Source organism: Galeopterus variegatus, unplaced genomic scaffold (assembly GCF_000696425.1).
Source record: "Galeopterus variegatus unplaced genomic scaffold, G_variegatus-3.0.2 Scaffold9350, whole genome shotgun sequence".
Lineage (NCBI taxonomy): Eukaryota > Metazoa > Chordata > Mammalia > Dermoptera > Cynocephalidae > Galeopterus > Galeopterus variegatus.
This window is the reverse complement of record NW_007735461.1, coordinates 51,459-63,313: the sequence shown is the minus strand read 5'-3', so window position 1 is coordinate 63,313 and position 11,855 is coordinate 51,459. Positions and strand designations below refer to the sequence as shown.

Genomic DNA, 11,855 nt, shown 5'->3' with positions numbered 1-11,855 from the left:
CCACATCATTCCAACACCTTCATATATGAATTTCTGGTGCCTAAAGGCATATGGTCAAATCCAGTTAAATGGAGATCTCATAACAGTAGTATATGGCCAGGAACCCACCTGGGTTCATATTTAGAATCTTGCCTTATCAGCACCCCTTCCCCACCTCAAAAAAAAAAAAAGAATAAGATTGATTACACTGATAACTAATGCAGTTATCTACAGAGTTGTGAAATCAGCAGAGATTGCCTCCAGCATCTCAGCTCCCATAAAGGCCACCCAGGAGGACCACTATCCCCATCAGCACCGTGATACTTTTCCCCAGCCCTGAAATTTGAAAGGGAAAGTGTGAGAAAGTAACTGTCCAAAGTGAGTCATCTATGTCCTCAACTCCTTATAAACACAAGACTTGAGCCCTACCATGATTGTACTCTTGAGGACATCTGGGCCGCAGCTCTGAGTCCTCTCAGTTATGGGCTCAGGCCAGGTTTGTTCCAAAGCAATGAGAGAAGCAAGGACAGAATTCCACAGGGCTTTTCCTATTTTATCCTTCCACAACAGTTTCTAGCTCCCTCCGCCCCAAGTCAAAGACTTTATCCAATATACATCTGCCAGTTAAAACAGCCACCCATCCCGCCGCACAGCTTCTGTTTCTCGGCTCCTCCAGGATTGTCCTCCGTGGAGGGAGCCAGCAGTGGGGCTGGCTCTGAATCCTGGTAGGAACCTGCAGCCAACCCGTCTCTATGCCCCCCTTTCTCCAGCTGCTTTTCTTCCTCCAAAATTGTGTTGCTGTCGTCTCCTCACCCACTCATCCCTTTACTGACACTGCCTTCATCGTATTTACTTTTCAACCTTCTCCGTAGTGGCTTCTGCATCCAACACTCATTGAGAAACTGCTGTAATCAGTATCAACACAGACTCCAGCTGTGTAGCTAAATCCATTTTGTATCTTCATCTTTAACACAACTGATCAGTCCCACCTTGCACTTTCTCCTGTCTTCTGTGACACCATCACACTGATCTGCTTTTCTTCCTGCTTCACAAACTTATTCCTTTCAGGCTCATGCGCTTGCTTTCTTCACTGCCACCCACCTACTAAATGTTAGAAGGCCCTAAGCACTCAGCTAGCCATAGAGCACAGATAGTGAAGGAGGCCCTGCCAATACACTCACTTCATAGCAACCAGTGTGATCTTTTAAAAACACAATTTGAATACTATTGCCACTTATTTAAATTCCTTCAATGGTTTCCCATTGCACTTGGAATAAAATCTAATCATGTGGCTATGGCTTATAAAATTTTGCATAGTCTCATCACTCTCCCCACCTATTCACTAAGCTCCAGCACTTTCTAGACTAAGGGCTTTCTGTTTTGTGCACTGCTATAATTCCCAGAACTTACAACAGTGCCTGGCAAATGATAGGCACTTGTGGTAGGCTGAATAATGACCCCCAAAAGATGTTCATGTTCTAATCCCTGGAACCTGTGAATGTTACCTTATATGGTAAAAGGGACTCTGAAGATGTGATTGAGTTATGGATCTTGAGAAGGGGGGGGTATATTAGTCCATTTTGTGTGGCTATAACAGAATACTGGAGACTGGGTAATTTATAATGAATCAGCTGGCTCATGTTTCTAGGGCACAGGCCTCAGACTGCTTCTAGGAGAATTCTCTCACCCTGCGGAAGGGCATTAATCTATTCATGAGGAATCCACCCCCATGACACAAAGACCTCCCACTAGGTCCCACCTCCCAACACTTCCATATTGGGAATCAAATTTCCACATGAATTTTGGAGGGCCATTTATATCCAAACTGTCTCAGGGGGTTATCCTGACTTACCTGGGTGAGCCCTAAATGTAATCCCAAGGATTAGTACAAAGGGTCTTCAAAAAGCTCATGGAAAGATTCCTATTATCTTTTAATTCTGTTTTTTCCACAAACCTGTTGAAGTACCCTCATAAGAAAAGAAGGCAAAAAGGTCAGAAGAAGAAGGTGATGTGATGACAGAAAAAGGGGAGTAAAGGGTGACGTGAAGTGGAACCATAACCAAGGAATGCAGCTGTCTCTAGAATCCCGAAAAGGCAAGGAAATAGATTCTCCCCTACAGACTGCAAAAGTAACCAACTCTGCCAACACCTTGGTTTTAGTCCACAAGACTCATTTTGGACTTCTGACCTCAAAAATTACAAAAAAATAAAAGCGTGTTGTTTTGAATTTGCAGTAATTTGTTATAATAGCAAAAGAAAACTAATACAGCACTCAACAGAGAATGGTTGGAAAATTGAATAAATATAAAGTAGCACCACATGTATATGTATGTTCAAATGCAATACGTCTGAGCCATCCCTCCCCAAAGCAAAAATTTAGTCCTAATCGAAGTGTTCCTAGTTCTTTTGGGGAGTTCCCAGCAGATGTTGTATATTCCCACATTAGTGTATAGTCATGATGAGGAAAATGGTGCAGACCTGGCCAACTACAGTTTGTTTATTTTCCATTTATGACTCTGATCAGTGTCTCAAACCCAGTTCAGTGGGTAGAATGAGACAGGTGCCATCCTATTCCCTTTAGTTTTCTGCGTTCTCTTTTTACACTCTGTCCCCAACTCCATCTCCTCTGTTCTCTAGTTACAAAATAAAAGCCCCAGCATGTCTACAGATGCAAACACACACTGCTGGGAAATTTTGGTGAGGTCACTGCCAGCCTCAGATAGCCAAAAATATCCTGTTACACACACACACACACACACACACAGAATGAGACAGACGGACAGGAACACATAAAAATGTTAATAATTGTTTCATCTGACTTATGAAATTTAGATTTTCTTTTTGCTTTACTGTGTTTGTAATTTTCCCACAATGAGTATATATTATTTGTAAAATAAGTAAATAAAACTTTAAAACAAAGTATTTCAAACAGTTATAACCCAATTTTAGAATGACTATGGAGTTGTTGCCAAGAGCTGGACAGAAACATGAGAGGAATGTGGATTCCAACCACCGTGCCACAGAGGCTGAACACAACCAGGGTGATGGGAATTAGCTGCTATGATAGTTAATTTTAGGTGTCAACAGGATTAACAAATACCTAAAGAACTGGTAAAGCATTACTTCTGGGTGTGTCTGTGAGGGTGTTTCCAGAGGAGACTGGCCTATGAGTCAGTGGACTAAGTAGGGAAGATATGCCCGCAGTGTGGGCTGGCACCATCCAATTGGCTGGGGGCCCAAATTTTTTTTTAAAAAGGAGAGAAAAAAATTTCCTTTCTCTCTCTCTCCTGGAGCCTGGAGCTAAGACACTCTCCTTCCACTGCCCTTGGACATCAGAACTCTGGGTTCTCTGGCCTTGGGACTCTAGGACTTAACACCAGCAGCCCTCTGGGTTCTCAGGCATTTGGCCTCAAAATAAGAATTGTACTATCAGCTTCCCTGGTTCTGAGACTTTAAGACTTGGATTGAGCCATGCTACTGGCGTTCCAGTGTCTCCAGCTTGCAGATGGGCTGTCATGGGACTTTGCCATCTCAATAATCACATGAGCCAATTCCCCTAATAAATCCTCTCTCATCCATCCATCCATCCATCCATCTATCTATCTATCTATCATCTATCTATCTATCTATCTATCTATCTATCTATCTATCTATCCATATCTGTATCCTATTGCTTTTCTCCTCTGGAGAACCCTAATGCAGCTTCTAAATCAAATTAGGCAACTAAAATTGCTGTTAAGAGGCATGGACATTGGAGTCCCCAGTGGACAGAGTGGCATTGCAACTACAACAGGGCATGTAGCACACCTGCAAGAGATGCTGTCCTTGACTATGCTCTTCTCCCAAAACATCAGGTGAGTGGAATGGGGCACAGGGGGTCTGACCATTCCTAGATTCAGAATGTTAACTCTGGCTAGTGAAAGTTTTACCATAATAAAAATAGATTAGAATGTCTACTTTTGGACTTACCCAGGGTGGTCTCTGCTTTTTGTTTTTTGGGTTTTTTTCTCTCTTTTGTCAAGTGGGAAGAATCACAAGATCAGCTGATGGTTAGAGGGCACAGAAGACCATAACACCATTTCCAGTGTCCTCTCACCTTTAGGGAAATAAGCAATTGAAGATACTTTTTAATGTGGACAACAAAGGAAACCAAAGGTATTCAGGCAAGTTGTAGCCACTTCTTAGCACACAGTCTGTGTATGCTTTTGATGAAATGTTTATGGTATTTTGGTAAAGTAACAGTTTTAATAAAGTAAAGATTAAAAGTTTTCTGTACTTATGAGGAAAAAAAGTTTCTGCCTATAACTAGTGACAAATGAAGCAACAGAATTCACTTATTCAATGAGAGTGAAATTTGCAGGAAATTTGTGTAGTTAATACTACTACAAATTTGTTTCAGTTCCCAAAGTGTCAGAGTCAGCTTCCCAAAGAGGTGAGTCAATGTGTGATACCTTAGAGAACCACTGGAAAACAGTCAATCAAGGTCAAGAGTTCAGAGGCCTGCACCAGCCAGCCAACAACAACAACAAAAAAAACCAAACACACTCCATCTCTTTGAACATGGAAAATTCCACTAAGCCTGTATTAGGCTGTTTCCATTGCTTATAACAAAATACTTGGAACTGGGCCATTTATAAAGAAAATGAAATTTAGTGCTTACAATTTCTGAAACTAGCAAGTCCAAAGTTCATATCGCAATGGCAACAGTGACCCAGGGGTCTCACATTGCAAGATGGTGGAAGCAGAGAGAAAGACAGACAGACTCTGCTCCTCTTTTAAAGCCCTCAGAACTACACCCATAACCATTGTTTTTATTCCATTCACTTCTGCACAGTCCTACAATCCAATCACCTCTTCAAGGCTCCAACTTTCAATTACCATAATAAGATCTCCCACCCTTTTAACAGTCACAGTGGGGGCTAAATTTCTCACATGCAAAACTTGAGAGACAATTCAAGCCTCAGTGAGTTTTGGGGTAACATAATTTAATCCACTACAAAGCCGTTTTTACTTTTTTTTTTCTCCATTAAAAGAAATGAATGTGAATATTTTCCCCTAACATCCAAGGAGATGGGATGAGTAAAAACCACATAGGTAAATGGAAGCTATTGTCAGTTCTAATTTTATGTTGGCTGGTGGTTTTAACGTGTTTATATATTATTGTTGCAGTTATTATGATTATTAATAGATAAAAGCCCTTACATAGACACTTGGTAAGAGCATATTGTGAATCAATAATTATAATTAATCTCTTTGGGTGCCATTATAAACAAAATTTCAACAAATTTAGTTTAAAGATCTAATTGGCTTTTATTAGTAATTCATAAATCAGGCAGCATCTCTTCTAGAAATAGAGGAAATCTCTATTGGGCATGGCAGAACAGTTGGTTTTTGTAAGGTAGCTTGAGCCAAAACAAGGAAACAGAATAACACAAAAATAAAAAAAGAGGATTGGTTAACATCAGGTTACTTTCCTTGTAAGGGTTAAAGCAGAGATGACTTCCTTATTATGCTGGCTCAGGATGAGTTGGTGGCTGTAAATCTCTTCTTTTTAGGAAAAACTGGTCTGTTTGGGGATTTTCTTCCTTCCTTAAAGTTCCAGTTTGATTATATTGTACTTAGCACAAGTGGCTCCATTTTGGTTTGGTCTCTTGGGTCCTAATGCAGGAGCTCAGTCCAAAACAATGACCTCCTATAAATGTTATTTAACAATTTCTCCATTTTTGCCAGGCTCTCAGCTAGGTGAGAAAAACTTAGGGCATCAGCACTATTCTCAGTCACTGTCATTCTGGGTTTTCATTCTCAACACATTATTCATAAGTCATAGTGTCCTCATTATCAAGCATTTTTTTGAGTTTTTGTTGTCCCAGCCAGAGGGAGACCATTTGGCATTTGGCAGATGGCTGCATGCTGGAATTTAAGATTTCTGAGAGAATACAGCGCACCGGGAGACTACTATTATGATTATGCCATCTTGGGCCTGACCCATCCAGAGAACCTACAGACTATAACAAGTACATATTGATAACCCACGCTCGGTGGAAGTTGGATAAAGTCTGACTGTAGATGTTCAAATGGGCCTGATGACTGGAGGTTATTCTAGGGGGAACAGAAAAAGACTTTCCTGGATTATAAGGTTGGCAGGTTAAGCATTGATTACAAATAGCTTTAGCAACTTTATAACAGTTTCCTTGCCAATAAGTATTGATTGTTTGTACCATCCTATCAGTACCATTATGGGTAAAAGAATGTAAAGAGCATAACAAAGTTCCCTTAAGGGAGTCTGGGAGCAGCAAGCAGTCATTTTAGTTTTCTCACAACTCAGAAGGGGAATAAAAATAGCATCCTTCTCATTCCCAGTATTTTTTTTTTTCGTCCTTAGGAGCATTTTGTTGTTCACAGGCAATAGTATTGGGGTATAAAGAGGCAAACTCAGGTAGCAAGGAGCATGTCTTATTGTTTTTGTTTCTAGCTGATAGATTTAGATAACAGGACTTACAGAGTTGAATAACACTTTCGGCATGAAAGTCAGCTAGAGCATTTCCCTGGTATTAAGGCTCAGTTTTCTGTATGAACCTCTGTTTTTAATAGTAGCAAAATATCTTTAGGTAGCAGTATAGCAGTAAGGAGAACATCAACTTGTGTGACTTTTTTTTTTTTTTTTGGCGTGTCTGCAGAAGTGAGGATATCTTTTTGTTTCCAAAGCATTCAAAATTATAAGCCACCCCAAAAGCATAGCAATTGTCAGTCAAACCGGGTTTTAGATAAAATGCAGGTATGAGCAAGTGCATAAACCTTTGCTTGTTGAGCAGACTTGAGGTGGGGCAATTTGCCACTTTCAATAAGCTCATATTGGGTGGTGACCGCATATCCAACACGAAAGTTTCCTGCCTGATCTTTAGAATAAAATTCAGCCAGAAAAAAGATCAGAACAGGATTTTGTAAAGGAATGACCTGCAAATCAGGATGGGGAATGACTTATTAAGAGGTCACCATTTTATACTCCTGTGGTTCACCTTCATTAGATAAGGTCAACAAGGATTGAGAGCACTACAGTTTTTCAGATGAAGATTAGAAACCAAGAGTAAAAGGATTACATTAGAAGCTAGTCTGCTTACAAAAAGATTTTGGGTAAGCTCAGAATTGAGAAAATTTTCTACTGCATATGGTATGTAGAGATAATTATAGTTACTTAAGATCAGATCTGCAGAAGATACAACCAGTTTTGCACTGCAAGTACAGCTTTAAGGCAATTTGGGTACACTCTGGCAACTGAGTCTAACTGAACACTGTAATAAGTGGTGGCCCAAGCTTACCACCATGTTCCTGTGTGAATATTCCCATGGCCTGGTTATTCTTTTTATGTACAAACAGGGTGAAAGATTTTGAGTAATTGGGCTATCCTAAAGCAGGAAGTTTGGTAATGCCCTTTTTAATTCTACAAAGGTTGTCTCATGTTTTCCTTCCCAAGGAAGGTGTTCAGAAATTAAGTTTTTGGTGAGTTCATAAAGTGTGGGTGCTAAGAGGGAAAAATTAAAGATTCATAGATGGCAATACTCAACTAAACCTAAAAACATGAGAAGATGTATCCTAGTTACAGGCCTAGAGAAATATTGGATAAGCCTAACTCCATAAGGAAACAGTGGATACCTGCAGCACTTATATCTTGTTCTAAATAGTGATAACTGTAATTTGTCTCCAGAGACCTTATATCCTTTCTCTGCTGACTGTTATAACAGATAGATGGAATCTCGTTGGGATGCCTCCTCAGCAGGCAAACAAAGTAAGAGGTCATTCACATACTGCAGGAAGGTCAAGCCTCTAAGAAACTGGCGGGTGCTCAAGTCTCAGTTGAGCACTTGAGAGAAATAGGTCGGGGCTTCAGAGAACCCCTGAGGCAAGGATTATATACTGTTATATATCATCCATGTATTCTGTTGATTAATCCAGGGGAAAGCAAACAGGTATTGACTGTCAGGGTCAACTGGAATGCTAAAGAAAGCTGATTATAAGTCTACCATTGCAAAACATTTAGAACCTGGGGAAATCCATGACAAAGAGTACTAGGGTTTGGAACCACTCGGAAATGGGGAATAACTATCCTGTTAATGGCTCCTAGATCCTGAACAAATTGCCATCCTCACCTGTTAGGTTTTTGTACAGGTTAAGTTTGGGGTATTACAAATATTGGTTCATGGCAAAATTAATCCCTGAGCAATTAGGTCTTCTATTATTCGCTCAAAGCTTTGTATGGCCTCAAGCTTTAATTGATATTGAAGTAATTTGGGAAGAGGATTAGTGAGGAGTATTTGATTTTTTCTTTCTTTTTTTTTTTTTTTTTTGGCAGTTGGCCAGTACAGGGATCAAACTGTGGACCCTTGGTGTTATCAGCATGACACCCTAGCCAACTGAGCTAACCAGCCAGATAAATTTTAATAGGCTCTGCACTTTTGATTCTTCGGATATCAGTATCGGACATGGCCCATAAACCGGTGGGTTCCTCAGTTAAGTCAGGGATGTTTTGTGGAATGTCCTCTTCCTCTGTATCTAGGACAGATTGTAAAGTGCACAGGAAATTTGGCTCAAGTGGGTCAGGAAATTCCAAAGTTAAGTCTCCAGTAGGGGGGAAATCATATTACGCCTTCTAACTTAGGCAGAAGGTCTGTACCCAATTACTTGACTGAAGTCGTGTCACACAGCAAAAAGAAATGTTTTTCAGTAAAAAGTCCTAGAGTCACTTGTATAGGCTGAGAAATGAATTCTTTTTGAACTTGATTAGATAGCCCCACAACTTAAATTTCCTTTTAACTCCAAAGGAGTGGTTGTCCTACAAGAGTGAGGTTTAAAGTAGGAAGAGTGGCTCCCGTGCCTACCAGAATTGGGTGAAAACTCTAATTGATGTTTATCTTTGTCTCCCCTTGACTATTTAAATAAATAACTTGTAGGAGCTTACTACAGTTTCCCAGAGGCCCATCAGTCCTGGTGGGTAACATGAAGATTATTACTGGAGGGAGGACAGCTTGTTTTTAGGGGCCTCCCCTGAAATCTTTGGGGGCTATATCTTTTCCAATGTCCTTGTTGTTTGTACAAACACAACAATTTTTTAAAACTGCTTATTTACAGGTGGCTTATTAAGAAAACACCCTGGGGAAGACCCAAAGCTCATTCTAGGTTGTTGGTGCCAGGGTGCTGATGTAATTACAATGCTATTAATTTGGAAGGCTTTCATTTCTTATCTTACTCTAAGGTCCTTTCAAAATATTCAGCTATAATTATTAACTCGGCTAAATCTGTGGCCTCTCATCCTATCTTTTGTCTTTTTATGAGCCCATAATTTCAGAGAAGAGTCTTATTTATGATGAAGGTGGCTAGGGCTGGCTGGGTCATATCATTAATTGTGTGGAGGCCAGAATGCTGTAAGAAGAGAGCCTCCAAGTGGGCTTTGAAGTCAGTAACAGATTCATCTTTTGTCTGCAGGTCTGGATGACAGAACAATCTGTGTGGGTGAGAAACACTTTAGAGATTGCTTTCAAAAGGTTTTGTACAGTTTTGCAGGGATTTTTCTGGCCCATACATGAACCAAATGGGGGCTATAAGTCAAGGATATTGTCCTCAGGTTGATATCATTATGCCTCTTGCATCCATTTTTGGGCTGCCCCAGTCCCACCAACATGTGTATTAATTGGTAGAAAACAGATAGCCCATGGTCATAGGTTCCAATTAAAACCCTAAATTTTTCAGAAAAAATTTTGAGGAGTCTTCCCTAGGTTCAGGAAATTCTTTAACTATAGCCCTAAGCTCTCTTTCTGTCCAGGAAGCGTTAGTCACTCAAAGACTATCTGCTGAATTCTCAGGTGGTTTTTAATCTTTTAAGAAAACTGTCTAACCATTTCTTCAGAGAAGAAAGGTAATTCAGACAGAATGTTAGTAGACCATGAATACTCAAGCAAAGGTGGACAGAAAGGGGCTGTAGGAGTCTTTTCAACTTTACTGTTCTTGGTGTGGGAGATATCTTTCATGTTTACTATTTCATTAGTCTTTCACAATGAATCTTTTAAAAAGCCATTTTAGAATCTTGCAGTCTCTTAGAAACTTCTACATGTCAATTAAAATAGGCATCCAATTCTCTCTACTTAATGCGTGAGCCTTCATTTTCAAGTGTACCTCTTCGATGGAAAGCCTTGTCTATCTGAAATGTTCTATATATGGCCATTGTAATTCTAAATTATTTCTGGTAAAAACTGGCCACTTTTGTAAATATTTGCAGCTTCTGGGGCCATAATTTTATACATGGAAAGGCATGCACATTGGAAAGTGAAGAACTCAGTTCCTTTGATATTAAGGATCCCATTTTTACATTGATTCTTGGGTCTCTTGAAGCTGAGATAAAAGCCTAAGGGGGAAATGCCATGTGGTTGAGTCATGTGATATTTTCACAGTGTTCCTCATTGCACAGAAATTTTCCTGGGGTCAGCAGGTGATCTACTATCATCTAGTTGGTCCATGACTAACTCATCTTAACACAGGAGTCTTACTTTTAGGTGGTGGGGTGCACTAACAGCTTTTAGGTGCTCAACCCATGCCCATCAGTCAGGTTGTGGCTTGGTGCTGGATTCCCTTGACCAACTTAGCCAGTGATTTTTCCTTACCTTACTGCTTAAGAATGAAGTAACTGCCACTTACTGCAACTGCTGTCAGTCAGTTACCTTTAAAGCTAAGGCCCTAGTCAATGACCCATCAATCACTGTGAATACTCAAAGTCTTACGCCCTGCCACAACACAAAAAAGTCGTTGGTACCAAAAAGCCAAAGAGATCAGGGTCCTCAAATAAAAAAGAGAGCAGAGGCAATATCTTGTCTACAAATAGAAGGAAGTTCCACTGGGCATGACAGAACAGTTGGTTTTTCTAAGGTAACTTGAGCAGAAACAAGGAAACAGAATAATACAAAGAAGAGCAGGCTGGTTATTAGGTTACTTTAGGTTACTTTCTTTGTTAAGGGTAAAGTAGAAAAAACTTTATGTTGCCTTAGGTTGACTCGGCCCTTTCTGGTTGGTTGCTGTGAATCTCCTGTTTTTAGGGAAAACTGGCATGTTTGGGGATTTTCTTGCATCATTAAAGTTTCAGTTTGATTATGTGACACTTAGCATGAGCTTGGTTTGGTCTGCTGGAGCCTAATGCCAGGACTCAGTCCAAAACAGTGGCTGCCTATAAATTTTATTTAACAAACCCAAAGTTCAATTTTTAAAAAAGAAGAAAATAGAAGAAAGAGAAAAAACCCTCCCAACCAAAAGTGGTAGCCTAGGAGATGCTTTGTGGGGGCGGGGGGGCATGGCACACTGGAGTAGAACAAAAAAGTGGACTCACCAAATGAGAACCAGAATCCTGTAAACTTATCTTGCCAGGAATCTTCGCAGGCATTCCCAGGTTACTGCTCCTCTCTTCTCCCCCTAGAACATCTCAATTCATTTTCTTTCAAAGACTTCAATGGCTTTTCAACTTTGGGTTCTAATCTGAAAAAACTGGCTCCCTGTTACTCCTGCGACAGGGAACATTGTTACTATTATTATCTATACATAACAATAATCATATAAAATGATAATAATAAACACCCTTGAAACTTCCAGCCAGCATGTAAATTAGAACCTTATCACACAATTTTAACAGTGTGAAACACCTTGAGAGACAGAAAATAAATAATTGTGTATTTGTTTGAAACCTAGATTGAATTAAGTTTAATAGCATATAATTTTAGAAGTAACAATAACTTTAAACAAGTTTTTAACCCTCTCACATAAAAGAAGTCTGGAAGAAGGAGGTTCGGATTGGCAAGGTGGATCCCTGGTGATCAGGGATCCAGTATTTTGCCATCATTTGC

General features: G+C 39.9%; 1 protein-coding gene across 1 annotated transcript in view; it reads right to left on the bottom strand.

Annotated features, from left to right (window-relative positions):
* Positions 1-3,982, bottom strand: part of RNF20 (ring finger protein 20, E3 ubiquitin protein ligase) — an 18,487-nt gene extending 14,505 nt beyond the window's left edge. Inside the window, exon 1 of the mRNA XM_008593572.1 lies at positions 3,949-3,982. The gene's annotated coding sequence lies outside the window, so the exon portion shown is untranslated. The remainder of the gene's footprint in view (positions 1-3,948) is intronic.
* Between the last annotated feature and the right edge of the window lie 7,873 nt (positions 3,983-11,855).